Below are 6,339 nucleotides of genomic sequence, written 5' to 3' on the forward strand. Positions count from 1 at the left end.
CTCACCAATGCTGTGCTTTGTGTTTTGGTCTGTTGTGAAAGTTGGAGTTGGAGAGGGATTGCTAGAGAACACACGACTGCTGTTGCTGTCAAATACACATTGGCTCTGACTTGAAAAGATTGAGATCTCAGAGCAACATTTGCAATTTTCCTGGAAGTTAGTGTGGTATACCGTTAATGGTAAAATGTAATTTTCTGTTAATGCCAATATTCACCCAGCCACACCATTAACTACCTGTAATATCAGAAAAAAAGACAAAATACAGCATAATCAATTAGTGATACAAGGACTTGGATATGCAGTCAACCAGCTTAAGCCTCGTCCGAACCTAGAATCTACATTGTCACAGAGTCGCTGCATATTCCACCCGTCAACACCCCCTGTCAGGTCGCACTTGAGCTCAGCATCTTTTCTGCGTCGACAGAGTGATGGGTGAAAACCTGTGATCCCCGGAAGATCATAGACTGTAACATTTGCTCCATGTTTTCACCAGACAAGGAGAGAAATGTTCCCATCAGCATGCATTCAGGTGTTGTCTTCAGTCTATGAACCATTTCAATCATCCTCTGCGAGCAGGCTTCATCGCTCTGTGCAGCTGGTGAAGACACTGTTGGCATCAGCAGCTCTGTTAGGTGTTGATTAACACATTACAAAAAACAAACTTTTCATGCCAACTCCATTTTCATAATAATTGAATCTTATTGCATTAGAGACATTTTTCGTAAAAATGCCAATTTTTTTAAAAAAAAAGTCTGCTTTTATTTCATAATGTCACTTTTAATGACAGCAGCAATTTCACCACCCTCTAACCTTTCAGCCAATCACATACTTGATGATTCACAATTACTGTGAAGTTGTTGTTGATAACACTAACAGGTACTACCTGGATAAATGTGTGTCAGTTGTTGAGCTTGCTAATGTTAGAAGCGTGTGTGTGTGTGTGTGTGTGTGTGTGTGGGGGGGGGGGTTGGGAGCATGTGATTGGCTGAGAAGTGAGAGATTAATGACAACACCATTGCCATAAAAACTCACATGAAGAAATCAAATGTGTCATGATGAAATAAAAATGTGACATTATGAAACAAAAAACTGCCCTTTGATATAAAAAGTGCCATTATGAAATAAATTGACTTTATGAAATACAAAAAAAATGCCGGTACGATTAAAAAAAAGTGTCATTAGGATATAAAAAGTGCCATTATGAAATATATTGACTTTGTGAAATAAAAATGCCATTATGAAACAAAAAAAGTGATATTATGAAATAAAAAGTAGCATGACATCAAAGTATTATTCTGAAAAATTATCATAAATTATTAAATTTATAGTTATATTTAGAATACTGAACAGGAATTATTGGACCCTATCAAAAATGTCAAGGTTTGGGCTTAGGAATGATGATGCATGTTGGAGATGCAACAAAGGCGGGGGCACACTGTCTGCTATATGAATGTGAAATAGTGTATATATAGAAATAGTCTACTGTATTAATAACATATTACAGACAAATCTCAGTGTGAATCCAGCATTATGCATATTGGGTATTTTGCCAATGGAAGTTCATTTGTCATCAAAGTTGTGCTCCTGGGTGAAACTGGCTTTGATAACAGGGAGCAGAATGGTGTTAAGGCACTGGAAATCAAAAGAGCTTATCAGTTTTAATGAATGGAGGGACGAGCTGGCTAAGATGGCTTCCTATGAGCAGCTTATCCACAGGGCTAATTGCCAGGTTGACTAATGTTCAGGTCTCCCATCCCTACTCTTTTTGAATCATATAAGTGTCTATGCTCGCTGGACTAACATGAAGTGCAATGTGGAGGTCTAATAGCCTGTATCACACACTGAAGAATGTGCATGTTATATGTTCTTATTTTATTTTGTTTATTTATTTATTTTTTTGTTACATTATATCCTATATGTGTGATTTTCTTTTGTCTTTAATGTATGTCTGTAAACTGAAAAAAGCAATAAAGAGGTTTAATCACAAATATATATGTATATTATAGTTATATTAATCATGAATTATAATCAATTATAAAATAAAAACAGACCTTTGAAAATGGACATACAATAATTAATAACAATAAGACAAGTATTCATAGTATATGTTTAATTTATACATTTTAAACAGTTTATTCATGTGACTATGTATTTCAGAATTAATCAATTATTTATTTAATATTTGACACTTTGGGCTCCGATAAAGAAACTGCCAATGGATTGCTGCTGCTAATAAAAATAAGAGAAACAATTACACCTGCAAAAGGTGATTTCAACTGTAAATACAAAGCAGTCTGGCGCTCTGCCCCCAAAAAGAGAGAAATAGTTTCTCTATTAGCACTACAGTTCACTGAGAAATGCTTGTTAGCATTGTTAGCTGTCATAATGGATATCGATGGTTCTACCGCTGAGCCACAGGCTCATCAGCATTGCATTTGGGTCTCATGTATAAACATGAGGTGTCTGCTGTCCTAATCCTCACAATACTGCTGAATCAATCCGCCCTTTATTAGACTTCAAGCCACTGTAGAAATGTTGTTGCTGGAAATACTGATGACAATGATTTACATATTACTACAAAAATCTCTCCTTGCCATGGATCGACTTGTAGATGAGCTAACCTTGCTTTTATGTATCACAGGCTCATCAGATTAAAAGTTAATCCCAAGGTGTAGAACAGGAATAGACAGGTGCAGACAGATGTGTTGTGAGGCTGTTTGATTCATAGACACCGACACAATCCTTGTGCTTAAAAGAACTTGTTTGTTATGTAATCTCATAAAACAAACGGAGCTCATTTTACGCTCTAATGTCCTCCGTTTGATGAACCAAGATGTTTGAAGAGCATTTTGTAGCAAAATTAATTTGCTTCTAGTAATTTTCTCTCAGTGAGATGATAATCAAAGACTTCAAATGTGTTTCAGAGAAGGTGGATTTTGTGGTAGGTAAATGCTTTATCTGCAGAGGCTGGGAAAACAGTGCAGTCAGAAAGTATTGACACATTTTTTTGTTGTTGTTTTTTTCACTCTGTGCTGCAGCACACTGGATCTGAAAGGAAACAATGACTGGGAGCTTCAAGTGCTGACTCTGCTTTAATTTAAGTGTTGTTGCATCCACATCAGATGAACAGTGTAGATGTAGCCCTTTTTATACACTGCTCTCCACTTTTAGGGGACAGTGTGGTGACGTAGTATAAAGAGAGACAAAGTCCGCCTCAGGAGGAGGTTGTGGTGGATGGCTGCGTCAACAAAACACGTGAGTACGACACGGGAGATGAGTGTTTGATTCCCATATGAAACTAGTTGTTTATATTGTAACCACGGCAACAAAGACCGCGAGGAAGTAGGCTACTAATTTTAACCTAAATCACGATCTTTTCCTGAACCTAACCAAGTCATGACTGTTATTATAGTAACCATGGCGAAAAAAGCTAGGTACACCGCTGTCAGTACAGTCCGTATTATTGTAACCATAACAACCAAGGTCTGGTACACCTGCCGTCGTAGGGGCGCTTTTTCAGGAGACACCTCTATGGGTCGTATCAGAGGGTTGAAAAAAACGATCGGTGTGGTTGTTCAGGTTGGAGGGGTTGTTGTGAGCAGACACCTTGAAATAAATTAATAAGTGAAATGAAACCTTGAAATATCAGCCTTGCTTGTTTGAGGCACTTTTTGCCTGATGATACTTTTGCTCATTCTGGACTTTTTCTTTTATTTAAAATCCTTGAGGCATTTAAAGAAATAGCTTGACATCTGAAATGTTATTGTCTTTCGAGATGAGAAGATTAATACCAGGAGATTACCGACCTGGAGAAACAGGTAGCCTGGCTCTGTCCAAAGTTCACCAATTCATACGTAAAAAGAAATATAAAAACAAAAGTTGTGGGTTTTATGGGTAGTTTTGTGTTGTAGCTTTTTTGGCAAACAGTAGCCAGGCGCAGTGACTGCGTATCGTCTCTGCTGGCTGCCTTACATTGAAGACTCTGGGAAGTGACTGCTTCAGGCCAAGAAACAGTTCCAACATAACTGCCTGTAACTTTAACATTTTGATTTTTGCACTGATTAAACAAATAACATACAATTAGTCCAGATAAAGTGCCTGTTTTAAGCCTGTGTGGACTGGCTACATTTCAGAATGCATGACATCTGAATAAATATCGACATATATAAAATATCACAGAGATGTTATCTCCCTAAACTGAGACAGCTGTAGCACGTTTGAAAATGCGAAAAGGTCTTCAGCCCCTTCGTAATGGAATGTGTCTGGCTGTCTGAATGGCTTTGATCACTCTTTCAGCGATAGCAAATGACTTAAGCGTTACCTGTGCCGTCTCTTGGCACATTCAAATTGAAAGGCCAGAAACTAATTACCGACTGTGACTGCCTGACAAAGCTCCAATTCCAACTCATTTTCCCTGTCAAACAGAGAGAGGGGGCGGATGCTGGAACTTGTCAAACTCGAGACTTATTCTGCATAAGCCTGCAACACCCTCCCTCCCCCTCTCCCCCTCCCCTTTAAATTCTAGCTGTCCTGCTCACTGCTGTCTCCTGATGTGAGAAAAGTGCACAGCGGCTCAGCGGTTGTGAGGTAAACTGAATCTCAAAAGAAGAGAGCCATACGGTTGAGGCTGATTTATTTACAAGCTGGCTGATGGGGGCCACAGAGGGTCCACAGTGGGAAATGGCCTCTAAACCCGAGCTGAGGCGGCTCTGATAAATCTTATTTAACACTCTGCTTTATACTGTGGAAGAAAACTCAAGGTGTTTCAACCAGAGTTGTACTCACACAATCACAGATACAGACAGGGCATAGATAGATTCCATGAATCAATGCAACCCTCTGGCTCTACTGAATTTTTATTTCTAGTTTCAACTGTGGCACAACAGCAATTTGAGCATGCTGTTTTATAGTCTATACAACATTTTGTTTTTCAGGGTCATTGGGCTTCAGCCTATGTAAGCATTCAAACCTGACAGTGGAAACTTGACACATCTATCAGATGTCTCCAATACACGCCTCATGTGGTTCAAGACTTTTATGTCTTTGGATTGTAAAAGAAAACCCACACAGTCTCAAGTGCACACATAAAAGAATCAAACACGACCTAGCATTAGAATGAGCTTCTTTAACATTTGCTGATCAGCAGCCATTTCAGTCACAAACTGCAACCACACTGTAGTGGTAAATGTTAAAATACCGTTCAGTTCATTTGGTCCAAACCAAATAAGAAAAAAATATGTGATTCATGGGCTCAGGACGATGAATTCTACTGATTTTGGTGATCGCCTGACTTTTCCTCTAGCACTACCAGAAGGTCAGAGTTCATATCCTTGTAATTTCAACATCTACAAGATAGCTTAGCACAACATTTTGTGCAGACATTCATTGAGGACTGACCCTAATGACTTGGGTCATGACTTTTCTTCTAGTGCCACCAAAGGATTGGCATTTGTGGCTATTAAGTACTGGATGGATTCTGTGAAACTGGTTTACAACATTTGTATTTCCTCAGAATGAATCCAAAATACTTTTGTGATCCTGTCACTTTTTCTTTTTGTTCATGAACAAATGCCTATGAATAATTACAATAAAATACATGGAGTGTGAGACAATCTCACCACCATACACTCGATGTAGCCTCTGTGACATCCCCAACAGGTTTCTGAAAAGCAGTTTTGAAGCTCAGAGTCAGCTGCTCCGCTGTCGCCATCTTGGCAGTGACTCCACCTAACTCCTGGCTAATCCAACAATTGGCAAAGAGAAGGGGCGTGGGTAGAGCAATGGCTTCAATACTTTCCAGTTTGTGGCAAGCAAAGGCTCACCCACCTGTCACTCAAAGTAGCATGCCCTCAATTATGCAGAACGTTTTTTTGTACAAGGCTGCAAACATGTTTATGTCTGCTGTAACTGACTCGCTCTTAGAGCCAGCCCCAAGTGGCCATTCGAAGAACTGCCGTTTTCAGCACTTCTGTGTTGGCTTCATTTTTCAGCCCCAGAGGTTAATGCTTGCTTGACACGTCTTTTTCAAGCCGTCTCTGTGCAGTTGTTTGGTTTATACTAGGGATACCGCGATCATGTTTTTTTTGACAATTGCGGATGATACCGATTGTCTTTGGCATGCATTACAGATGGCGTTTGTTCACACACTTTGTAAAAGTTCCATATGGCTGACATGTTGTTTTGTTTTGGTGGCCTGACGCAGGCCAGTGCATTGAACAAGGTGGGAGGTAGGACGACACCACACAGCACACAATGCGTCTCTCAGACGCAGACACAGAGTTTTGACCACAGGTGATCGGTTTTGAGGTGATCGGCAACTAGAAGCATTAATACCGATCT

This window comes from Seriola dumerili, unplaced genomic scaffold (genome assembly GCF_002260705.1).
Source record: "Seriola dumerili isolate Sdu_G_001 unplaced genomic scaffold, Sdu_1.0 BDQW01000017.1, whole genome shotgun sequence".
Lineage (NCBI taxonomy): Eukaryota > Metazoa > Chordata > Actinopteri > Carangiformes > Carangidae > Seriola > Seriola dumerili.